Source organism: Megachile rotundata, chromosome 1 (genome assembly GCF_050947335.1).
Source record: "Megachile rotundata isolate GNS110a chromosome 1, iyMegRotu1, whole genome shotgun sequence".
NCBI lineage: Eukaryota > Metazoa > Arthropoda > Insecta > Hymenoptera > Megachilidae > Megachile > Megachile rotundata.
In genome coordinates this window covers 4,720,037-4,747,800 of record NC_134983.1, presented here as the reverse complement: position 1 = coordinate 4,747,800, position 27,764 = coordinate 4,720,037, and the positions used below count along the sequence as shown (strand labels likewise).

At 32.4% G+C, this 27,764-nt stretch overlaps 1 protein-coding gene and 1 long non-coding RNA gene across 10 annotated transcripts in view; both read right to left on the bottom strand.

Annotated features, from left to right (window-relative positions):
- Positions 1-27,764, bottom strand: part of LOC100879277 (neural-cadherin) — a 511,227-nt gene that overhangs the window by 59,272 nt on the left and 424,191 nt on the right. The gene's annotated exons all lie outside the window — the stretch shown is intronic.
- LOC143264284 (uncharacterized) lies at positions 12,432-15,047 on the bottom strand. The gene is made up of 3 exons (XR_013037893.1): positions 14,764-15,047; positions 13,298-13,463; positions 12,432-13,193 (listed from the first exon to the last, which is right to left on the bottom strand). It is a non-coding gene; the product is annotated as an uncharacterized LOC143264284 (long non-coding RNA).

Sequence of the window (27,764 nt, the reverse complement as noted above, 5' to 3'; positions counted from 1 at the left end):
TGGTACTGGAAATGAAGCCATACTGGTGTTTTAGTTCAGTGCTAACTACAATTTTGCTAGCATTATGCATAGTATTTGTATAAAATAGTGTAAAATGATATAAAAAACATTTGCAATTATAGTAACAATGAAATATAATAGCTCGAGGAAGGAATACAGCCATCAGTATTAAATGATTGATCATTTTTAATTGAATTAAAGACAAAACATTACACCGGATTGCACATATATTAGCGTCAGAAAGATCTATAATTTACGACGTATGTAGAAGGTATTTCGAAACTAAGCTCATAAAAAATAAACGATAGTTTTCACATAATCTAAATTAATAAAAGAAAATTCTTTATTTTGTATAATTTTGTTTATAGAGTGTTCACGCGCTGGGTAAAATATTAATTATTTATAGTTAATTTCGAAGGTTGTAAATCTTCGTCGACCCATGGCGTTTCCACAACTTATTACGGTAGTGGAATTATATGTAGAATTAGTATTATAGAGTAGAATTGATAGAGTGGCTCAGAGTCCTCCACACTGGTGTGCCCAGGTCAATGAAGGATGTAGTTCATCATCCCACTGGTAGTAATGATTGTTGTATGTTGAAGTCGTTGATAGTAACAAAGTTAATGTAAGACTGCCTGAAGTAAGTATATTCTAAGGAAGTTAATCGAAGACTGACTAGTCGCTTCTAAACAGCCAGAAAAGAAAGCAATGCAGGAAGTTCAGGACGTGAAGGCGTTACCAAAAAAGGCCAATCAGGACAGATTGTTATTTGTGAAAAATACTGATTGGTGAGATGGTTTAACGAATGGGATTGTAAGATTTTTAGTCTTTATTCCAGGGTTGTGAATTACATTTTGTTAACAAAGTAACCCAAAGCAATTGAGTGATTTGGGTCCTTCAAAGGAAGTAATAAATGGGCACCATGTGTTTATCATCGGAGTTCGAGCGCGTAGGCCCACTTTATTGGGGTGCACAGTTTAGGACCATGGAATAAACTTCTTTAAGAAAAGGTATATTGGTGTTAAGAAAGCGTGTTTTTCTGGCCTATTAGAAGGTTATTGTCAATTGTTAAGAACGTTAAGTTGTGGAGACGTTCATATGGTCTTAAATATCAGTTTAAAATTCCAAAGGTGAAACGTTTTTGGGTTTGACAAAATACCCATAAGTATTACCTTAATTATATTCCGAGCAACTCGGAACATACTCCCCCCGTTGAGAGGGTACCGATCAATAATATAAAGTCTGGGTACTTATCTTTGAGCTGTTGATTGTCACGTGGTATCACCTACGATTACCTTGATGTCTTTGGGTGTACCTGTTTTGCTTGATTGGGTAAAGTAGTACTCGTTTGATTTCTTGGTAAGAATTATTGTGACACTTCGAATGTTGATCACCTGGATGGAGTTGTCTGATTCTGGATGCATAATTGAACCAAGAAGCCATTGCAGTGATGGCGCATTATTTTCTGAATAATGTTTTCATTCAAATGAACACTGAATCTCGATGATTTGTTTGATGATTTGATTTTCGCTTGCGTAGAACTCGTTAACGAATCGCCAATAACAAATTGTTCGGAATGCAGAATAGTAAACTATTGCGTCTGATGTGACAACATGAATGAACGTGATTTCACAATGATTTTGTTTGAATAATCAACATGTAATTGCAATGTAAATAATTTAGTTCTTGCGACATGTTTGAGGCTGAATTTTGATTGTGTTTGTCAGTTAGTTGTATTCGTGATGAAAGCAGTTTGATGAAGAATTGAAGATTGAATCAATTACCTGCATTCGATGTGGCTCATAGATTCTCAAAGAATATTAAGATTGTAAATTTATGTGAAAAGCATTTTGAAATATTGTTATGTTGCAGCCTGTATGATTTATACATTGTTTTGAGGTTGATTAGTTTTTACGGAAGTTGGTTTTCCGTTTTACTTGGCATACTAGTGTACCCTCGTGTCTTGGTTGCGTATGTTTTGTTGTGATGATTCGCAAAGGTGACTTAAATAGTTGGATGACTTGGGTCTTTAAAAGGAAATAAGGAATGGGTGTTAAGCGTGCCTGTTTGTCGTTTAAGTCTGAGTGCGTAGACCCACTTGTGTGGGGCGCACCAATAGATTGTATTTGAATGCGTAGACCCGTTTGATTGGGGCGCATTGATCAAGTCTGCAGTGAGACTGGCAAGAATGGTTGTGATTTGATTGTGCCCGAGTGTCATGCGTATCCTTGTGAGGATCGGACACTGCGCGGCTGATAAAGCATTATGTTTGTTTGTGCCCGAGTGTCATGCGTATCCTTGTGAAGATCGGACACTGCGCGGCTGATAAAGCATAATGTTTGTTTGTGCCCGAGTGTCATGCGTATCCTTGTGAGGATCGGACACTGCGCGGCTGATAAAGCATTATGTTTGTTTGTGCCCGAGTGTCATGCGTATCCTTGTGAGGATCGGACACTGCGCGGCTGATAAAGCATAATGTTTGGTTGTGCCCGAGTGTCATGCGTATCCTTGTGAGGATCGGACACTGCGCGGCTGATAAATGTTGATAAGTTTGAATGCATTGGCCCAAAGGAAAAGCAAGGATTCGGTAAAACACTGTGCACCGTTGGTGTGCACAGTGCAGTTGGTGAGCAATGGGATCCATAATGAACAGGTCTGATTGCCATAGTAAACCCAAGACTGTACGAGTTGCCTCAAAACTGCCATAAAGAAACAGAGAAAGGATGAGCCTCATGTTTGAAATGCTTAAATAATACGAATTATGTGATGTTTTGATATTTTTGAATTGAGTATCATGTATTTGTACATTGTTTTCACGTTACATAGAATTTCCAACTCTAGAAGGTCGTAAATCTTCAGAACTGAAATATTCTATGACGCTTTGAACATAAATGATCTAAAGTTAATCTGTAATATAGATTCCAATAATAATATTTTAATTGTGGTTCTAATGTTTTGTTCCATGAAACTAAATAAAAGTAACTTTCTTGAGAAAAGAATGTAAGATAGATGAAGAATAGGACTCTGTGACCATGAGGATAGCCAGGGTCTCATCAGGTAATATTCTAAAATGAGGGTCGAAACCTGATGACAATAATGTGCCATAGACGATTGTCCTTTGCACTTGATTTCAGCTGACAAAAGGTCGACACTGTATTTTTATTGAATAAGGATTTTTGTTGATGACCATATGCTGACCTAGAGTCGGTATTCTTTTTTACAAGCACGTACGGTTGTTCCACGTGTTGTGAAAAAGGTTATTGGATTTTCTTAAAAGAAAATTGTAAATGAATTTTATAATAGATCTCATATTATTGAAAATCCCTAATAGTTTGAAACAGTTTAATGATTAAGGTTCATTTTGAATAGAATTACGAACTTTAGATTATGATATAAATGAAGAATTCATGAAATGTGAGATGTAGAAGAAAGACGTATGCATTTTTGTAAATGTTGAACTTGTAGTTCATTCTTTACTTTCAGAATTAAAGTGTGGTTGCATTACCAAAGAAAGTAAGTTGAATTACACATGGTACGACATAGTTTGCTTGAATTGGGGAATTGACGAGCTCCCCCCGATGAACCAATTCAGATCAGATGTTTGGAAATATGAATCTAGATCAACGTAAGATGAAATTTTAGATTCTTAAGCAATAGTGAGAATTGAAGATTGATAGTACATAATAATTGAATATGTTGACATCATGCAAATTGAATTTCAAAATTCCAATAAAAACTGACATAGTATTCGACTGAAATTCCATGAAATGCAATTGAGGTAGAACATTTATTCTACAAGATGATAATATCTTGATATGAGAATTTTATTGTAACGTCTCTCAAAATACAATTATCAGTTTACGCGTAACAATGAGAAAGTCGTCGATTGTACTGAGTAAATATTTTAAACAATCATAACAGATTTATCTGTTATTACATAAATGATGAATATATTAATTTCCTATTCTCTTGAACTGTCAACATATCCTAATTATGTGACAATTGACAGAAATGCATTTATTAACATGCATTTGTGATAAAATAGAAAAAGTTAATAATGAAATTAGGTCTTGTGTGAATTTGATATGATAGCAATTCAATTATTAAATACTAGAATATAATTTTCTGAACAGTTTAGGTATAAGAAGTACGTTATAATGTTCGTTGTTTATTTAAGAAGTGACCTGAGAAGAATCCTTACAATTGCAAATACGGCAACCTCTTGTTAGGAATAAAATAATATCAATGAGATATATTTTGATATGAAGTTTTTCGTTTTAACATTCTGATGAAATTGATGGGAGGTCTTATTTTGTGACAGAAATCCGTAATTTTGACCAAGGATATTAAAATCCGCAGATTAATTGATGATCATCTGTTTGTTCGACCAAATGTAAGAAATGTTTTCGAAGATTTTTATTATATGCAATTTGTACGATTTTGAATAAATGTAAGAAGATGAATGGACAATAAGCCTGTTTTACTAAAGAATACGTGCAAACGCATTTGAAATGGTTTACGACCATTAGGGTAGGTATGCGCGAGTCAGGTAGTGTGTTAAAACAGTGGGTCGAAGGACCCGTTGGACACTATCTTAGAAGAATAATGCAACTTAGGCTACGATAGTATAATAATTATCTTGAATTCCGAAACTACGTGTTTGTTTAGATCCATGGAACAATTAAAATCGACTTTTGTTGAAAAGGATTGAATATTTAAATCAGTCAGTTGAATTTGCATAAAATACATGATACATCGTAATGATGTGAATTTTTATAATCGTGAACTGATCATGTGTAAATAAATCTGCCTGATGTTATTATTTCATTAGTGTCGCAAGCTAGCAATGTTAAATTGTTGTACTAAGAATTGTTATGTTTGAGCTTTACGGATTTGACATGACTGTTTGACGTCATAAAATCGTGTAACAAGAATATCAAAGAAATTGGCGAAACGATTAAACGAGCCTACTTTAGAGAAGCGAAATTATATACTGATTGTTGACTTATCTTGTTGAAGCCTTTGGAAAATCCTCAGATTGTCCGTTGTTTGATATGTTTTCGAATTGATTTCACTTAATAGTCCGTTTGACGCTCATGGGAACACACCAGTGTGGTCATTCACTATGACTTTTCAAAACACTTGTCATACACATTGTAACACTTAATCCTGATTATTGCACTGTAAACTGAGTTTATGTACTGAGCAAGTTCGTAGTATCCGGCTCGAAGGACCAAAAATGTTCACGCGCTGGGTAAAATATTAATTATTTATAGTTAATTTCGAAGGTTGTAAATCTTCGTCGACCCATGGCGTTTCCACAACTTATTACGGTAGTGGAATTATATGTAGAATTAGTATTATAGAGTAGAATTGATAGAGTGGCTCAGAGTCCTCCACACTGGTGTGCCCAGGTCAATGAAGGATGTAGTTCATCATCCCACTGGTAGTAATGATTGTTGTATGTTGAAGTCGTTGATAGTAACAAAGTTAATGTAAGACTGCCTGAAGTAAGTATATTCTAAGGAAGTTAATCGAAGACTGACTAGTCGCTTCTAAACAGCCAGAAAAGAAAGCAATGCAGGAAGTTCAGGACGTGAAGGCGTTACCAAAAAAGGCCAATCAGGACAGATTGTTATTTGTGAAAAATACTGATTGGTGAGATGGTTTAACGAATGGGATTGTAAGATTTTTAGTCTTTATTCCAGGGTTGTGAATTACATTTTGTTAACAAAGTAACCCAAAGCAATTGAGTGATTTGGGTCCTTCAAAGGAAGTAATAAATGGGCACCATGTGTTTATCATCGGAGTTCGAGCGCGTAGGCCCACTTTATTGGGGTGCACAGTTTAGGACCATGGAATAAACTTCTTTAAGAAAAGGTATATTGGTGTTAAGAAAGCGTGTTTTTCTGGCCTATTAGAAGGTTATTGTCAATTGTTAAGAACGTTAAGTTGTGGAGACGTTCATATGGTCTTAAATATCAGTTTAAAATTCCAAAGGTGAAACGTTTTTGGGTTTGACAAAATACCCATAAGTATTACCTTAATTATATTCCGAGCAACTCGGAACATAGAGTTTGCAAAATAATCTTAATAAGAAAATATATATAGTACTTGGCAATCACCAGAATTATTCAAAAATAAATTGATTATGAATGAAAATTCTCAAATAAAAAACGTGACGAGCGTGAAAATGTTTTCGTATTACTATATGTTGAGGGATATCCATGACATTAGGATACAGTGAAGTGGTTTGAATACTTATTCCGATCAAAGTATAAAAATGCATGAAATTTGTTTAGAAGTGAACACTGATCATAGAAGTATCGTTGGCATTATTCAAAGTGAATTACACTTTTAAAAAATCACAGTCAGATGGGTTTCAAACGTCCTACAGAGGATTCAATTAAAGAAACGCATCGGATAACACTTAATAATCCTCTTTACAATCCAGATTTATCGACAAGTGATTACCATTTGTTCCGGCCTCTGAACAGGCGTTATCGAGACAGAGATTCAATAGCTACGAAGGGATCGAATAATTCGTGTGCAATTGGCTTCGAATACGACTCCTCCCATTTTACAAAATGGCAAAAAAGAATGAACAAAAAAGCTGATGGTAAAAATGTATTGATAGGACGTAGAAGAGTAAATCATTTCAGTCGCTTTTTTTTTAACCCTTTGAGCCACATTTGAAAAAATGAATAAATGGTAACGTTAGTAAAATGTAGATATCCTCTTTTTATATTTTTATATTTATAATCATTTCAATCGTCTTTTTATATTTATAATCATAGATTTACAGGAGTACGATTTCGTGATAAAGAAATTAAAGGAATTAGCTATAAAAAGTTATCAAGAAAATCAAGAGAAATTTGAGAGTTAATATTAAATTTCTTTATGTGCATTGTAATTAATTAGAAATTTCAACACTTTTATTTTTTATCGCTAGACTACGTTTATTACGAAATAAATGACTAACTGTTTCACAATATAATTTAATTTTGTTTTTCAAATTTATCATTGTACAAGTATATTTCAAAATTTCTTATTCCATTATTTTCATATCTTTAATTTCTATGCCCTCAATTTTTGTTCATTAAATCTTTACATTTTCGAAGCTATGTATTTCTAAATTACTATTTATCTAAATCCACATTTTCAAGTTTCTGTATTTCCAAATTTCTATATTCTTCAACTTCCATATTGACCAAATCTATATACTCTGCAATTTGTAGATTCTAGACGTCTACATCTGAGAATTTCAAATTCAAATGTAAAGTTACAAATGTAAAGTACATTTTCACATTTTTACCCGAATAAATTTCCAATTGCATCAATGTAGCAACGTTGATAAAAAATTCCATTTAACTTAAAAACGTTTAAACGACCCTATAGCTTCGATTCAATTAAAAAAATCCAAGTGCGTAAAATATAAAACATTTCTGAATAATTTGCTGCAAAATACTATAGCATATAACTGGATATTCAGTGTAGCATTGTTCATAAAAAATTTCATTTAACTTAAAAACATTTAAATGATCCTACAGCTACGATTCAATTCAAAAAATCCAAGTGCGTAAAATATAAAACATTTTTGAATACTTTGCTGTAAAATTAAATATTGCAGCATATAGCTGGATATTCAGTGTGGCAGTGTTCATAAAAAATTTCATTTAATTTAAAACCATTTGAATGACCCCATTGTCCCGATTCAGTTCGGAAAGTCCGTAAAAACATTTCTCAACTGTTTGTCACAAATGGAAATATTACAGTATTAACGGCAGGATGTATTTTAGCGGAACAATACATCGATTTCTTTCGTTCGTTGTAAACAACAGTCGACGAACTGTGTTCGCGATTCTTCCGGTTCGATTCAATTGGCAGGAAAACAGAGAAACGAATCCCTTAGCAACCGTGCCAATTTCTGCGTGTTGCAAACCAGAATGCGAGCGAAAAATTCCTTCGGGTAATATATTGGGATTCGACTATCTCTTGGAACTCAACGAGTCGAATTTCGCGGATTCTTCGTAATTCTTCACGCAAACTGCTGTCTCGTCACATTGACGGTCCACATTATGCGTCAAAATGGATGAAGGAATTTCGCGTGCTCGATACTCGACTCACGGAAGCTGAATACCGGATACAAGAAATTCCAAGCAAATTTCTGACGGGCTTGAATAACGATTTCTGTCGTCGGGGTTTCCTGAAGCCTCGATTCATCATTAATTTTGGATAGGTGTGATATTTACCGACAATATTATCGATATTAACCAAGATGAAATTCTGTTGAAAGATATTATGGTTCAATCTGAAATTCCGCAGCAAGATTACGGTATGAGGAATTTAATAAGTGAGATTTTGTTTGTTATTATTTGGAACATTTTGAACAATCAGGGAAGGTGAAGCGTTTTATTATGGTATTTTAGTAATTCAATAATTATTTTCCCAACTGACGAGATGTAAAGTGCATGAAATTTTATATGCGTGTACGTTGAGGTTAGGTACAGAAAAATATCGTTATATTGCTGTATTTTAAATTTAGAAATTTAGGTGTTTGAAAATTTGCGATTGTGGAAATTTGAAAAATTTGAGAAATTTGAAAAACCTGAAATTTGATAAATTTGATGAATTTCTGAAATCTGATAAATTTAAGACATTTAAGAAATTTATGAAATTTATGAAATTTAAGAAACTTGGGAAATTGACAATGTGAGAATTTCTGTGCCAAGAAACTTCAGAATTCGAAAATGAGGAAAAATAGAAATTTAGGACAATGAAAAGTGGGGAAAAAGAGGAGAGTTATAAATTTGAATATTTGAAAATTGGAAATTTAAAAGATGGAAAATATGTAGATCTGAGAATATAGAAATTTGTACAGTCAGCGTAATCAGACTTCGGAAATTTGGAAAATTTAGAAAAAGTGAAAAATAAGAAAAAGGGGAAATCGGGAAAGTGAAAAATTGGATACTGAAACAATTAGACAATTAGAAATTTAGAAATTTAGAAATTTAGACATCCACAAATTTAGCAAGTTAACAATTTAAGAATTAGGAAATTATTGCCCGTATTTCTTCTTAATTAAGAAAATCGTGTGATATTTTCCGTCATTTTCAAATATCTATTTGAGAGTTTACATATGACATCATCTAACGTGTACGATTGATCATGTTTTTGACAATCAAAACTTCAGTGTTCGAGAATCCAAAGATGACAAGGTTCAATGTAATAACTAGTTTAACGAAGGATGTCCGAAGTTTGTAGATTTATGTAATCTTAAAGGAAAAGTTACATGCAAAGAAAAGAAGTAAACTTTCCACCCGAAAATCTTCAAAACATATTTCTTACTTAAACTATAAAATCGTGTTATGTTACTCTGACAACTCAGATTAAAAGACTTTATACATAGAATGCAATTTAGTTTTCTTCGACAAAATCTATATATTGTATTTCATTTAGAAACTACAAGTTCATACGTGAATTAAATTGATGATATTGTTGGATTATTTCTACAATAATATTTCACTCTGAGGCAAAACAAATCAGGTAATTAGAAATATTGATCACACTTAAAAATAGATTAGAGCTGGCACAATGAGTTCTCACTGTTCATGCGAAGAGTCTTGAGTAATAAAAAGTTTAATGACTCAGGTAGTTCTTCCGTTATTATACTCTTTTCTTCATTCTGCACAACATTCATATCGTTTTAAACCTATCCACGTAGGGAAATAAAAAATTTTTTAAAAAATTATACATTATTTTTTAGCTTGTCTGTTCCCAATAGATACAATAATTACTTCATGAAAAGTTTCTCCGTCTCACCGAGTCTAAAATGTTCTTCAAATTATGAAAGAGGTAATGACTGGCTATCCGACAAAAGGTTGAAATAAATGTAGAACGAGCTTTAATCACCGCAACCAAGACCGCGGGCAGCATTTATTTATTCGAACGAAGGATGAGAAGACAAAGAACATCGACAATTTCGTGCAAATTTCCCAAGCAGCCATCAATCTCCTTCGAAATCCACTTTCCCAAGTCGGAGCCGGTCTTGTCCGCTTCGGCAACTTTCACGAACATTTCCCATCTCGTTCGACTCTTTCGAACGGATCCGGGTCGTAAACTCCAAACTTGACGACTCATCTTCCCGCATAATGGCGCCTAATTACCGGCGCATTGATCGAATGAATTAGGACACTGTAAAAGTGTCAACGGCCACGGCGCATGTTATCGCAGAAGCCACGAACAGCCTCTCGACCGAGTCGAGAGTGAAGAATCGACGTCGGTTACCGGCACTCCTCCTTACGAGCGAACTTTTTAACGGGACCAATCTGGAATTTTAAACGATCCCTTTCATCCACCACAAACCCCTTTGTCGTACGAAAGTACCCAACCGATTAGATTTATAACCACTGCCTTCAAACTACATTTACTTCCTACACTACGAATGGACGAAGTCCTTTAGAACAGAGATTACCAAACATTACTCTCTGCCGATCCACTTTGGCTAGCTGATTTTCTTTGCGAAAGTCGCGACAAATTTTAAGTTGTAGCGCAACATTATTTTTAAACGACCTGACACTTCATTTTATTTATTCATTTATGGATAAACTTATGCAAGGTTTTATACAAAAAGAAATGTAGATGAAGAAGGCTAAACATGGCGTATAGTTTTAGGACTATTTAGAGCAAAGATACATGAAAGGGTATTACTCTATGTAGGAGTAGTCAAAAATGTCATCTATCTTGAATTGCTCAGAAAGTTTATAAAATACGAAATGTATTGGTATTTGGAGTAAATCACAGAGCTATTGTTGTGAGATCGTAAATCCATAACCCACCTTTGCGTCGCTTCAAGACGCGCGCGGTGGTATAATGACCGGTAGGTGTTTATTTATTGCTTGAAGTGCTTCAATATCCGTAACAAAGTTTAGTCAAATGTTTCGGAAGAAGTACTTACGCGGAATTTTGAAAGTAATGGTAGATCTAAAAATTATTCAATCTCTTGTGCTGAAGTACGCTCGGGCAAATTAAACTTTGAACGCGATTTTCTCCAAACTTGTTTTTTCGCTATGACCGCTAGTTGTTGGTATACACGATTGCTCAAAAACTACTCAACTGATCGGACTGAAATTTTGTACACATTTTAATTGAAATAATGTCTCCTGGATAAACTTAAGAGTAAGTTAAAATCATTGAAATAAGCATTTTTTTTTTTAATGCAAAGAAGAGTAAGAGTTTACTGCAAAAGTTTTCTTTAAAATATTTAACATTTTGTTCTGAGGTTTGTCATTTTTCCAATTTTTAATTTTTTTCAATATCTTTGGTTCATCCATTTACTACAGCTGTTAGATCTCTTTGTTTAGTTTTTTCAGATAATAAGAACTGATACTACAATATACATAGTTTTAGAAGTCGTTTCGTGATGCTTCTAGTACATCACGCTGTACCTCCGCCATTTTGTCGTTTATTTAATCAAAAAAGATTATGAAATGTATTTTAAGTATTTACTAAATAGTCCTCAAAAGCTTACAAATATTTATTCATTCTTCATCCTTCAAAATAATTCTTGAAAATCATTTCAGCTTACTAGATAAAAGTCCACCCTTAAAGTTTAAAGTGAAAAAATGTAAAAGAAAAGAAATACGACATTATTTATATACTTGCGTGGTAAGCATCTTCATATAAGAAGAAATATAATGTAGAGAAAGTGCTGTATGACCTTTCCATTATTCATAAAAGAACAAACACCATAGACACATCGCCACACCAACTACCCTTATCTCAGCTCTTAGTCATTCCAAACTCCGTACTTTTCTCAGTTATCATCCTTCCTTGACTGTTGTCTTATCTATATTACTCACTCCTAACCATAGAGTATAGAAAGCCACAAAATCTCGAAGATGTTTAAAATTAATTTGGAAGTCACGACGAGCATTCACCTTACAAATAAAACTAAATCCCTCTTAAAATGTATTGTTGGATGACCAACGCGTCCAAACAAATAAGATAGCAAACAGTACAGACTCATCCCCAACAAGCATACTAATCGAAACGATTTCTACTCCTTACTCATCCTGCACCACGCACCCGTCCTGAGTCACACTGTCCCTTGACCACCGTCCCTACCTCAACCTATCTCCAGCAATAGTATATATAAACCTCGCAATGTTCAGAAAGGTTCAGAAAGAGTCTAGTACTTATTGTTAGTCGACCCAATAAAGCTGTTCGAGATTTCTTAAAATAAAGTGTGTTGTCAATTCTCCTGGAATCCAACAGTATGTTGTTATTCTCCATCGCTCGGAATCCAACAGAAGATTAAACTCGAGGAACAAATAAGACACAAAGTTTTATTCAAAAAAGCGAAAAGAAGAAATGCAATATAAGGGAGTATAGAAAAATCATTGCACGTCAATAAAAAAGTGGCTATTTTCTTATGATTATGGGTGCAATGAGTCCAATAATAAGATTTACATGAATATTGTAATTATATAAAATTTACCTTAATTTATGTAATAATACTTGACAAACTCTGTTATTAAGTTTACTAGACCATTTAACACCTTGCCTTATAATATTGTGAAACACACGTGGCACACACTACATTAGGAATGTGTCAAACCAGATTCGTATTTCCACTGCAATTGAATTTTGGGTTCGATTCTGATAATTATCTGTATAATCAAGAATTACCGAAGTGCTGAACATTTCAACTTCTTTTAGTTCTCTCATCGTTGTCGTAATAATTAGAGAGCTGTGAATGACACAACTAACTAGAAAATTTTAAATTAAGGAGTTAACTAAAAATGTGAAAAATATTGAAAACATTAGGTGGTCCCAAGTTCCACTATTTTATTTGTTTAATTTGTGAAAAAATTGACGCATTGTTAATTGCTCTGGGGTCGAACTATTCGATGAAAATACGCCTTAGAAGATTGATCATTGATAGACCTCATTAACAGGCGAATGTAAATACACCTTTTAAAGTTAAGAGGTTAACAATGGCACCGAGGGATTCTTTAAAGTCAACCACCTTTTCTTCTCTGTTCTTCCTTACATTCATTCAATTTATTTTCTTCTGATTCCTTTGCTCTTTCTGTTTTCCTCTGTTTCTTTGTTCCAGCGTTATCGAAAGAAGTCCTTTGTGTACAGGTCTGTTTACCCACAGATGCTGGTAGAGAAATCAGCACATTCTCCTGGAATACAATCGTGCAGACTGATACATATTTTTCTCATTTAACCTGATATTAGTCGAAGTTGCTTTAATATTGCGATAACAAAATACGAAGAAAATACTGACTCCCTTTGAAGATTCTTTTTTATCTTTTCCACTTTCTTTCTTTCTTAGTTTTCCCTTTTTCCATGAATATCATAGAACAGTTTCCAAATTGGATTTGGTCACAGAATTTTATAGATTCGACATTGCGGAACTTATTCTCAAATTTTGTTGACTGGAAGTTATTGTTCTGTAATTATATTGTTATGTAGAGATCTACTAATTGTAAGATAGTCAATTCAAAATGTGGAACATTTGGAAATTGAAAAATTTGGGGACCAAGAAATTTGGTTATTAAGGAATTTACGAATTTTGAAGTCAGGAAAATTGGGAATTCAGGAAACTTCGGTAGTCGAGGATTTGGAAAATTGGATATTGAAAAATTGTTACATTTGAGTATTAAGAAAATTAATAATTTAGAAAAGGTAATTGAAGAATTTACAAATTTAGATATCGAGAAAATTAATACTTCAGAAATTTGGTAATCGAAGAATTCGAAAATTTGAAAATTGAAAAAGAAATAAAGAATTCAGAAACTTGGTAACTGAAAAATTCAAAAACTTAAAAATCGAAAACATTGAAAGATCATCATTTGAGAATTGTGAAATTCACAAATTTTAAAATTGGGGAGATTGCAAATCCAAAAAGTTTATAATTCAAGAATTCGTAAAAAAGGTTTGAGAATTCAAATATTTGGCAATTTAGTAATTTGTGAACCTACAGTTTCGTTAATATAGGAGTGCAAAAATTTCAAATTCCCAATTTTGTAAATTATTCTATCTTCGTGGCCGCGATTGCGCATTCTCAATTTCCCTATAAAATGGCCGCACAGTTGTATGCTTCGTCGATATAGAAGCATCGAATTCTAATCGGGAAAATAACCATATAGAGGCATGCACATTGCCTTCATTGAATCCTCGTTGAAGAAACGATCGTCAGCACAGGAAATAGAAAGTAGCTGTTTCGATATATCTGTTCTCAACTCTAAGGAGCTTCTAGTAAGACGTTCGATCCCGATACCAATATTGGCAGTGGGTTTTCTGCGGTCGAGGATGAGCTTCTATTACGTTCACGTCGTCGTAGAAAATTATTCCCGTAATTTTACCTCCTTCCGTATCGAACCCAACTATTCCGTGATGTTGCGGCGAAAGATTCGAAAAGAATCGAATGCTTTCCATCGTATTAATTTTCTAGAGCTGACTGGAGCCAAATGATAGCCTGTCACGAGACTGTGACCGTTTCCGACGAAAAAAGAAATGAATTTTCAAATACATTAGCATTGGGTGAATTATAAATGCTGTTATCGATTGCCGATGGTTTAAATTACATAAATCGAAGTATATTTGATAAAATACAGTTCTCGGATTCATTTTTGAAGCGAAATTACTTTGCGAATCTGTGTGGTGGATAATAAAAATATTACAAATTTTCAAATTCAAAAATTTTTCTCAATTTCCAAATTCAAAATTTCGAGATGTTTAAATACTTACATTTTTTAATTTACATATTTTCTATGTAAAGTACTATGGCACTGTCAAGAAATTAGTATTAGTATAATACATCTGCCAGTAATGCATAGTTGATATACATCTAACAATATCTTAATCTTTTACCCACTTGCCTGTAACATCGAATCATGTATGTAACACACATTACAGTTCAAATGAAAAATTTAAATTACAATTGTACCAGCATTAAGTTCGAGTTTAATACCGATTATTTGAATGAAAATTTATAATCTATTTAATTTATAATCTATCACTGTATACATATACATATATGTATACTACAAGCTAATCAATGTTCACGTTCTAAATTATAAAAATTAACTGCTTTAAATTCCTGAAAGCTCAATTTGTATTTTTAAACTGAAAGTGTGCTCACTGATATCTGACATGTCTAATTTACTTAAATATGTGTAATAAATATCAAATTTTCAAAAGTATGAAGAGTATCAAAAGTTTATCCGTTTTCAAAGCAATAAGAGAAAAGATTCTATAATCTCTATAGTGTTTTTGTAAATAAGAGTTTAACGAGCAATCATGAAAATAAAACAGTGCTCCGATTTATTTTCTGTAAGTAAAACTGAAAGTTGTTATTCGAGAAAAAAAATTGGAAAAAAATTGCAGAAATAAATGATTTATTATTAAATAAGATACGTGAATAAAGTTGGACAGATATCAATGTAAATCCGCACGAACTTTTTCTCGGCAGAATCTACGTGCAAACACATACACATATCGCCAGCATGTGTATCTTAGTGGTACTATGTTTGTAAAATTCAATGCGTTATTTGCTCGTATTTCCAATATCGAATACACTCGCTGGCGTTAATTAATTACGGCTCCAGCGATTGGAAACCGATACAACAGTTAGTATTTATGTATCCAATAATTGAAACTCGAAACTTCCACGAACTTCCCCAGAAAGAATAATTTCATTTTCTTGATCTCTTTCCGTCGAACCGTAAAAAGTTTCCATCGATTCTCTTTAAACTTTCGACACTGTAACTTCTCAAATTATAAAGTTCTTTCAAGAAATTATTTTCAGTAAGAATGTAAAAATATGTTGAGCCGATGAAATAAATTTGAAGATAAAAGCAATTTCATTTTTTCAACTTTCTACATTTATCTTCGAACAAGTTCATTTCACGCAGAACGCAAAAACACGTATCTGTACGCGAAAGTATTTTCGGGCAAAATGAATTTTAGAATAGATTTCTATTTTTTTACGAATGAAAGTTTTTATATTATGCAAGTTCGAGAATCGTATGTCATCGCGAGCCATTAAAATTCAAGCAGAGAAACGTTTCATTTGAGCTTAATACTTTTCTACATCTGCAAAGGTACAGCTTCCGGAAGCGGGAATAAAAGATGAATTTCCGCGCTGCGTTATACGGTATTTCGACTTAACCGCTAAACGACGGGAAATTCAATTTCGAAGCACCGACTACCTGCCACGATTTTGCACTGTACAACGTGCTTCCTGGAATAATTCATGATCTCGCGGCTTAAATCGACGAACGAATCGACTTATATTCCTTGCGATTCTACACTATACAATAGGAAACGCAACAATAGAGGATCATTTATAGGTATAATACATTTATTGAACAGACATATGATCGTTCAAATAGTTCTACGTTTACTGCTTTTTATTCCCTTGGGGCTCTATAAAATATGCAGAAAATACTGCTCTTAAATCGAGAAATCGATTTAGCTAAATTGTTTATTCTGACGAACTGCACTAATGCTGTCTGGTAAACGGGACATTTGAGTTGCGTTTCGCGGAAAGACCGTTCCTAAATATTCAAATTTACATACAATTTTTCAATTTACGATTGTATTTGTAAATTCTTGTACTTCCATATTTTTGAGTTTCCAATATTCTAAATGTGTACATTTTTTAGTTTATTAATCTAATTTGAGAATTTATATATTTTCAAATTTTTTGACTTAAAAATTGTTGTATTTCCTAAACTTGAAATTTACAAATATCTAATCTTTCATATTTCTTGATTTTTTAATTTCCAAGTTTTTAAATTTAAAAATTCTTAAATTCCTGAATTTTTATATTTCTTGTATATTACCAGATTTCTGAATTTCCATATTCGTAAATTAAAAATTTTCAAATCTTCAAATTTCTAAATTTTTCCCAATTTCTAAGTCTTCATATTTTCAAATTTTTCCAAATTCTGAAATTTTTAATTTTTCAAGCTTCCAAAGTGTACATATCTTAAATATATAAATTCTCAAATTTCTAAATCTCTAAATCCACATCCCTGATTTGTCGAATTTCCAATATTCTGAATTTCCAAGCCATCGAATTCGTAGGTTCAAAGATTCCCAATTTTTCAAATCACCAAATTCGTAGATTCGAAAATTGAATTTTCCAGCCCACAAATCTCTAGATATGAGTTGCTCATTACAGAATCGGATTGCAAATCTACTAGTAATCCGCGTTGAGGAGGGAAATATCTCACGACCAAATATCTCCAGCACACAGGCGGTTAACAGCCCCGGCTTTGTGTATGATATTGTACGTTTCCAAAACCTTCATAATTGCATCAATTGATATGAATAGATTACAGAGTGACATTATCGAATTGCACGCTGAAAAGCCGATACCGGAAGGGAAAAATACGTTTTTCACGGTAGAACGAACGTTTCATTTTTCTCTTTCGCTTTTGTTCTTTTTTCAGGGATCATCGAATGGATGGACGACGTCATAATCGATACACTCACACGTCGATTTAATCAACGGATACGTAAGCGACACTTTCGACGATATACTTTCGGAGATATACTTTCGGATAATCGTTGAATACGGTGGTATCACCGTAATGCGAGCGAAAATTTCGTGTAAATATAAACAATGACCGGTCGTAAAGCTAAATTTTCAGCGCTCATGCTACGAAACATCGATTTCACTGGCTGCACGTGAGTGATATTACGCGGAACACGTATGTAATCCCTTCAGGGACAAATTTTTAATTTCAGTTATAACAATAAAAATTCATTTTTGCTGAATAAAGCAAATGCAATATAAAAAATAAAGTTGACAATTCAGAATTTTGAAAAATAACTGCTAATAAAGAGAAATTGACTTTTTATACAAAATCCAATATAATTTTTTTTGGAAATATCAGTAAATAAATATCAGCACATTAAATAGCGTTACAAATATATTTTTAGACATAGCAATTATTTTTACTCCCTAATAGTCGTAATACGTCGATAAAATTACGACTCACGCAAGATAAAAACAGCATCGCTGTTGATATATGAAGACACTTTTACTTCCTTTTTATATCCCTTATGGTAATTGAGATTTGTTTTCTGGTTAACAAATTTAGGAAAGATTGCACATGTTCCTGTAACGGGTTCGGGTATAGTTTTATGTAGGTATGTATGTGGGATCGGTTTATTCGATGTCCATCGAATACGATCGGGCGCGAACGGGCGAGCGGGAAACGCGGACAATTGGCGCCAAGATAATTCGGCGTTACTACGAGTTGGCGCGAAAATTAGCGAGGGAACAAAGAAGCGATTAGCAATTGTTTCGTTTTACGCGGGAATTGGTAACGAATAAGGAAAACGGCGTGGCGTTGCGGGGCAGTCCAGTCGTAACCGTTGAAGTAACACGTTGTCCGAAAAGTTGTCCGAAAAGTTGTAGCCTAAGTGTTTGGTACTTGATTCTTTATATTTTTGTTGATTCTTATACCCTTGTTAAATTATTAAAATTATTGTTATTCCCAAAAAACTTTTTAATTCCGTCAACCTCGATAATTTCCGATCCTACATGTATATGTAGCAAACTCCTTATGTAGCAAACTAACTGTCCACATATGTGGCAAGAGAGAAGGTTAATTGCACGTAATACGGAACACTTCATTTTAAACGTTTGTCGAAAGTAAACAGATGCTCCTTTCCCATTGAAACAAACAAAACATGTGAAAATTAATGAACATTCGTATGTTATTATTTAAATGTGTAAAAATTTAAGTACCTCGATGTTATTATAAAAAATGAAAAAGAAGGTAAATGTGACAAGTGAAGAATCGTACATAATATGGTACATCTAGAAAAATTATGAATAAGTCTTGAAATACTTTATGTTTACGATGAAAAATGAGTATATATTTTTATAAGAAAGACACATAGCTTGTAGGTTTTGTTGTTACCATGATATATTATATTAATCTTCTGCTACGTGTTGAGTACATTGATCCCATTTTTTGCTATTAATGCTATTTTTATAACTACCACCACCAGATAAACATTCTGTGCCCCCGGAATCATTAACTTCATTAAAAATAGCATCATCATTATCAACGTAATTGTTTGATGATTTTTGCTGCACTTCTGAGTCTATGAGTCTACCTTTTGCAATTCTTTACTTTATAAGCTGCGAAGAACTCAAATAAATATTAAAATAACTTCCATCGTACCCAATGAAATACGTTGCTTTTAATTTTAAATATTTACTGAAAGCTCACAAAGATCGTGAAATGAAAATTGCAAGAGAAAGAGTTAACAAAGAAATAGGAGAAAAAACGCTGTAATATGGCAGCTTAGGCAGAATTAAATCGATCTGGCGATGTAAGCCCCTGTGCGTCACAGTGATTCTACCGCTTGTCAGAAGTTTGCGCATCCTTAAAGTATTGTAAAGTTTATGAAAAAGTATTTGAATATCGAGTATTAGTTAGCTTCAGGCACTATATGATTCTCGGGACTTTATTCACGAAGGCTTCAAAACGTTCGAGATCCTTCATCCTATTAAAGACTTCGAAGACTTCCCGTCTTTTCGAGAGCTTCGCAACTTTACGATATTTCAATCCTCTAAAGGAGCTTTCACATCTTCATAGTATTGACAATTTCTTGCTGTCATTCAAGGTTGTACAAAATTACGTATTACTGAATTTGCCCTCAAAGAAGGTACAAGTTTTTTATTGATTCAATTTCCTATCTGCAGAAGTTGAAAGTATGTTATAATCATTAAATAAATAGTCTTCTTCGTCATTGAACGGAAGCGAACAATGAGAAATTTACTATTATTTTTTAAGTATTCGTATGAACCGTTTATGATGAAAGTGGAGTATTTCTGTTTTTGAAGAAAGTTTGATTCGCCACATTTTTTAGTCCTGAAATGTAATTTTTAAAATGTAGAAAATCTAATTTTCTTCAACAACAGAGTTGTCCTACTTTCATTACAAACTTTTGTCTTTCACTGTGTATTATCGTTCAGAGAATTTTTGAAGAATTGTTATTCTTTCGTATTAAAGTATCAATAAAGTAAAAAACTCTACCTCAATTGTCGAATAGTTTCTGTTAATGATATTTGTTTGATCAATTATATTTAATTCAGTATAATCTTTAGGTATAATATATAATTCGTAAGGATATACTATTCATATATAGCAATCAAATTTAAATAGTCTAACATTTTCAAACTTGACTGTAGAACATTTTTATCTGAAACATATGCTGTGTGCTTTCAGTTTATGATTTAACTCCACCAATCAATTAAGGGTGACGAACTATTTCAATCATGAAATAATCTACACTTCCCTCCTACTCGAGAATTTTTAAGTAATTGAATAATTTTCTTCTTTTTCTGGTGGAAATCATCTTCTCCATAGTATTAGAAGTTTCTAACTAATTTTTATTATAAATAATATTTTCAAACGTTGTGATACATGTTTATGGTACAATTTTATATTTGTTCTGTAGGATGACAATTATGTGTAAATCATTTATTATTAAGTTATTTGAAACTTTTGGAAAAAAATGGAAATACACTGCCAAAAGTCTGTGACATAAAAGGACAAGAAACGACATTCACTTAAAAGCGTAATATTAAAGTAACGGAAAAATACTCTTTTGTGGTACGTCTGAGGAAACGTCACGTTTCGTGGAATAATTTCATTCTACCCAAGGGACACCAGAGATTTTATGCATGCGTATATGTCTTCACGTAAAAAGTTTTGACTGCTTTACCAACGAGTGTTGCATTTTAATTTTTATAAGCAACATCGGTCGAAGACACCTTTGAGAGTCATGAAAGTATTTCCACGTAAATTTAAAAGTCCCATTGAGGATGAAACGACATTATTCTCTGCTTGATGTCTGTGAGCGTCCTTTTTAAACTGGTACACAACATTTTATTTCTGTTTACGGTCGTTCTGATGTCTTCTAACGACTGTAATAATTTTACCCATAATTTAAAGGACATTTGAGTATATCGAACTTTCGAGCTTTCGTTGGTTAATTTCGCGTAAACAGCGTCTCGCAAGTTGGCGAAACTAATTACTGAATATTGTAAATTAATTATAGATATTGTTCCATTGCGATGAAACGGTAATTGCTTGCGTCTGGTACACAGGATTCGAGAAACATTAATTTTATTTGAAATTGTAAGTTCTTGAACAAAGAAGAAAAAGATAATGATATTTGAATTTTGAGAAGTTCTAAATTGAAATGTACAAGCTTTGAAATTTTATGGCTAAAAGAGTCGTAACGAACAAAAGTAGCTTTTACAGTTATTGTTTATTGCAGACATTTATTCTAGTTTGAAAACTTTTGCACTGTCTGCTTACTCGTGAGAACAATAAAAAGCTTAATAAATTGATCCTTCAAGGGCTTTAATTAAGTTTCAAAGTGGGCACCTGTGTACTTAATTAGTTTTGCATGATGATGAATATATTCGATAAAAACAAAGTTAGTGTACTGGCTGTAAACTTGAAACAAACTGCAATAGAATCAAATTTTTTCTTAGAAACAGTATATAAAAAAATTTGTAATTTATTGCAGTTTATTTTAATTTTACAAGTACACTTATTTTATTACACAAATTTTATTATCCACCAGTACAAAAATATTTTTATCCACTGTTTTTAAAAGAAAGTTGCTTGAAAATTTGCTAATATCATTTATTATTACTAAAGTTATACATTTAAATTATATATTATTACTAATTTTATATATTCATATTAATGATGAAATATTTTAAAAATTATGATTACATTCTTAAATACGTTGAATAATTATGTAAAATTTTCTCAAAATCGGTGTGTACGTGGGGTTCCCTTGTCAATAAACAATGCCTGGTTCTGGTATGATATGAAAACTAACATATATGGAAACTAACGATGAAGTGCAGTAACATTCATAGATTTGGTCGCGAACTTGGAATTCTGCTAGTATTAGGAACTTCTCTTCCATATTCATTAAACAAAAAATTGCTATCTTCCCCTAACGAGTGTACTCGGCATAAACATCGAGAGCGTTAATGAGAATGGTATACGTTGTTTATGGTTTTCGAGAGCAACACACCAACACAGAGTAGAGGTATTACTCCGTATATACAAATCAACGTTAACACCACATCTTGAAATTTCAACGTTGCCAACGTGATCATAACAACAATATGAGTTGCTACTGCAAGATGTGCGAGAGTGAATAGCCAGTGCAGGTTGCTTTCCTCGTTATCCGGAAACAAGCGAAACTTCCGTCGCGCGAATTCTGTGATCTCGAGCTGAACAGGAAGACAGAAAGTACGGATAGAATTTTGGACATGACGTTTAATTAAACTCTGAGATGGAAAACCATGACGTTCAATTAGCACGAAGAAATTTCAAATTAATAATTCAGTCACTTGTGAACATTTTCGGAATGTAATCCTTTTGGATACTACTGTTTGCGAAAATTTCATTTATTTCTGTATTCAGCTTTCGCGTTCGCCATTGATTTCGACAATTCTGCCATTTTCATTCGTTCTGAATCTCATGGACCTCGTTACGTGAAACGGGGACGAGCGATTGAATTAACCGCGAGTGCTTCGAATGAAAATTACTTCCTTTCCACCCTTTTTCCAATGAAAATAAGTAACCACCTTGGTTAAAATCTGATTCGCTTCTTTTTTTCGAGCTAATTGCACGGGGTTAGCTTGTTTTGATATCGTTTAAGTGGGTCATTTGAAAAAAGACGTAGACGATGTATTGTTTATGTATTCACTAAATTGCTAGTGCTTTGATGTTGTGAAACTGCAAATAGGAAAAGTGTGAAATAAGAAATCAGAACAGTGTTAACTCATTTAATTTTATGAATGATGTGGGTAAATCTTTCATAAATTGATAATATTTTAAGAGGCATTTTCAGTTACTTCATTATACCAAAATGTAATTCGCAATTAGATAAATGCATTTTATGTTATACTTTACAATTATTAAAATACTACGAAGAAATTCTTTGAAAATCAGTTTATCTATACTTTCTAATCAAGTAGTTACAATGATTTCCTAAATTTTTAATTACATTTAATAAATTTAATGTTTGTTTCACTAAACTTATTATAGATTTATAGGACTTTGAATTAACTAGAAAATTTTAGAATTTTTTACTGCTTTTGTATCGATTCTGAAATATAAAAAATTTTGTATGAAGCTTCATTGTAGAAAGATTATAAAAGAACAATATAGAAACTGATTAAATTTACTTGAAATTAAACTTCAAATGAATACTTACAATTAGATACATTTTCATACGATTTTGAATAAATACGAACTTCATACAAAAACTTTAATTTTTTTAAACTTCTTCAAACATTTCTAGTATTAATTTAATTTTTTTAATTTTCTAGAAAATTAACCTTAGATACAAATTTTTAATTATTTTCGTATAGAATAAAAGAGTAAATAAAGTTTGTATAAATGTGAACCTCTTTAATTACACCAGTGACATAAATTTTGAAGTGTTATTATGAAGGAACAATGCATCGACAGTTAATCGATCGTTTAAAAATTGTCATATAATAAATTATTAATGTAAATCAATTTAAATTTGAATACAAACCAACTATTTGCACGTAGTTCTCTAAACCCCGAATCACTTTAATTAAACGGCTCTTCATAAAAGTTGCAAAGGTCGATGCAATAAAAGTTGGTTTCTATTGATTTCAATATTAAAAACCAGAAGGGAAAGAAAAATAAAAGAAGAAACCGATAACTCGATGAAATCGAAGATAAACTCTGTTTGGTATTAAAACAGTTTTTGATCAATTTCGGATGTTTCACTCCGCATAATACGGCGTTTCCGTTAACGAAGAAGGAACCGAACCGTCTATTTTCTTTTTTCAGTTCCTTCCAGCTCATTACCATCTCTCTGTTCAAACACACTTCGTCATCCAAGAAAGAAAAGTTTATCGCAGATAAATACAGTCTTGTTTTAAATATTCGCAGCGCCGCGAACGTTTTTCGTAAAACGAGGAAAAAGATTGACTGATCGACTTGCTGAATCAAATCTGAAATCCGGATTTCCCCTCATTCGGGCCACTGGTTTAGCCAATCGAGTTACAGCGAGAAAGAAGGAAAAACCGATTCGTTTTCCTTAAATCTAATATTTGGAACGTCTGTTCTTTACACCTGTTACACGGCTTCAGATAAGAGCTAGAAAGGATTTCAAAGGTGTTATTTTTGCGGAACAGGACTTTATTCCCGAGCTCCTTTCAATTTAATGGTGTTTGCAGCTTCGAACATCTTTTACGCAAACGTACATTAATTCAATATTTCCAAAGGTGAGAAATGTATTATTTTTAAGATAAAATTTCAAACCAAAATGCTAAGTTAACACGACACTGCACACATGGTATTTCGTACTTCAAATTATAATCGTTACCACCTTTTTGGTTAAGAATAAATACAGGACGAATACATTAGCTTTTCATTTCTAAAAATATATTATGTAAAGACTAAAGCTTGAAAATCAAAGAATTTCAACGTTTCCGTATTTGGAAACCCTCAAAGTTTTGCTTCTGAATTTAATCCTAAACTTTTGCATCCTTAAATTTTCAAAATTACAAATTTCCAAATTTCAGCAGAATGTTTTTTTTTAAATAGTGGTTTATAGTCGCATCAACTACCCAGGTTATTAGCGACTGTTGACCAGTTTAAGGAGATAAGGTTATGGTCGGAAGTGGATGGTTTGACATAACTTTTTCATAGTCGGGTGAGGATTCCTATAGTTTTACAAAATTTTAGTAGTCTTGATACGTTATTGATGTGGTTGCTTCAGGAAGGTTGTTCTTGATGTTTAATCTTCTTCCTCTGATGGTTATGATTGTGTTGCATATATCGCACCTTCTAGGGGAACCGTTTTCGAGTATGTATGAGTGAGTCAATTTGGTGTGTTCGGTTCTAATTCGGGTTACTGTCGCTTGATTCTTCTATCGTGTTTAGAGTTAGTTTTTAAATCGTAAAATTTATCGAGTTGTTGATGGGTTGAGCTGGTTTTGTATTTTTTCCATATAAGTCCCATGACTGTTTTAGTAGTCTCGCGATATGATTATTGATGTTCGCAGAGGTGTTCAATATCAGCTGGTTTTCTGTGACTGTAGTCGCTGCAATTTTTGCCTGAAGGTCGGCCATGGTGTTTCCGTAGATATCCATGTGGGAAGGAACTCATGCTATGATTACAGTTTTGTTGTCTTTGGTTAGTTTATCATATTTTTCCTGACTTCTAAGTGATGTATTTTATGTTTTGAGGTTTCTTGATGGTGGAGAGGAACATCAGAATGGTGTTTCAATATCTTAGTCATTAGATACTATATATTAATATTGTTTCAATAGCTTTCAATATTTTAATTATTACCATTAATTTTATTAATTCTCCATAAGATACACGTAAAGATTGTGCGATAAAGAATCTAACACTATTTGGTCGAAAAGTTGCTAAACACGTTTTATTCAATCTGATGTAAATGTTGTTTATAAAGTCCGACGACAAAGATGAATAAACAAAATGTAAGATCTTACAATTTTTCTTGAATAAATTTCTTAAACACATTTCTAATGGTGGCTCTAGAGCAACTGTGTTTATACAGCAATCTGTATCAATGCAGAGGCAAGCGATTAAAAAAAGAGTTCATCTTTGAATACGCGTCTCGAGCAGCTTCGTTCCGCTCGAGCGGGAAAACAGTTCGGCTTGGCGCGAAGGAAAAGTGGAAAAAAGCACGGTCCCGTCGTCAGGAAAATTAAATGTCGGGCAAACGCGTTCCTCACTGCAATGGGAAAACCTTCCTCCGGCAACGCCGGGGATTTTCTTTTTGTTTTCACTTCATTTGTTTATGTTCCGCGTGTTTCTGCTGCTTTCCGGTGAAGAGACTCCTAAAGGGTGCAAGAAATCGGGTGCTGGCAATGCTTCTTGCCGGATACCCGCGAAATTTTTGCCACCGGTGTGTATCGATAAAGAAACTCCTCGAGAAAAAGATCTCTCGAGTTTTGACTGTGGAACAAAGAAGCTGGAATACAAAGTGCCTCGAACAAAGTACTGCCAAGCTTTTTAGAGAAATCTGATAATCTTACTTGAGCTTTCCTTTCGGTTTACTTCTTATTATAAGTTCAGTTAAAAGGACAGAATGCTTACATTTTCCTGTTATTTCCTGTGTAAAACTTATGCTGTTATAGTGCATTATGTAATTTTATATTATATATTATAAATTTATCAAATGTATTGCAATGTTATTCGACACATTTCTTTTTAAATTGCATTGTTCCGCTTTTATAAAGCACATACTTGCTGATCTGATAAACCTACAGATTTAACGATGAATTTTGATCGAATATTAAATTTATGAAATTCGTTAGCCTAGATATTCAATTAGTGAAATTCATTAACTTATTATTCTAGAATTATAGTCAAGCATTTTTGTTTGAAATTCAATATATGAAATTCATAACATTAATACTTAACGCAATAAATAAGTAAATCTTAAGTAAAAACGTTTGATCACAATTATAAGGGAAAACCTTACAAAATTTTATAAATTCAATATTTAATTAAAGTAGTAAATTGTTAAATTTTAAGTAAAAACGTCTAACTACAATTACAGACAACAAAATGTTAAAAAATCTTACAAATGCGATACTTAATGAAAGTAGTAAGTAATTAAATGTTAATCAAAACGTTTGACTATAATTATAAGATAAAATGCTAAAGAATTTTACAAATTTAATGTTCAATTAAAAAAAGTCAGTAACTAAGTTTTAAGTTTATTTGATTCCTTTCTAATTAATTCTCTTTATGAATAATTATAAAGTTTGAATATAAATGAAATCAATTTGTATGCAATGACATATTCCAATATTAAGAACATCGATGGCATTGCAAGTTAAAATAAAGTAGATAAAGCCGGACATCAGATAATTTTTATTTATATAGAATTTAACATCGCAACGACATCTTGGTCATTAGCAGCACATTGTTTCTGCAACAATAACGCATACAAAATTGACGTGTTATTAAATTTTATAGAAATTAAAATTTCAGTGTTTACAATATGAATATTGATTAATATTGTGCTTTATTATTTTCAAACTTTTATGTTTGCTAATATCCTTAAATTGTCGATTATATTAAACTAAATTGCATCGAGTACAAAAGATTCTTTTTTCTTTTGTAATATTTTATATTGTAGGTGTGTGAAGTTAATTTATTATTATATAAATAATTTATGTTAAAATTATATAATATTACTGTACAATAATTTATGTAATAATAGACATGTATAATACATATTTATAATTTATTAATTTATTTATTTTAACACTTGGTGCTTTATGGTTCTTTTATAACACGTTTAAGATAAGATTACTTCTGCAAAAAGTTTGACAAAACTTTAGAAATCTTAAAATTTTCTGATTTGTTAACAAGGAAAAATAGATAAAGTCAATAAAAATATATTAGACTATAAGAAACAAGATTCACTTTGGCAATTAAAATTGACAATACGTTTGATTTATTTAAAAAGATCTTCTCAGTATTATACAAGAAGTTACCTTAATTAGTAATAATCAATCTCTGCATAAAAATTTGGCAATAATTCATACAGTATTTTGCGTAACAAGTAGAAAGTATTCAAAAGTGAGGTTTAAAGTCGATTTTCTCCAAAACGGATTCATAAGTGCATACATTTTACTCCTACACGGAGAATTTGA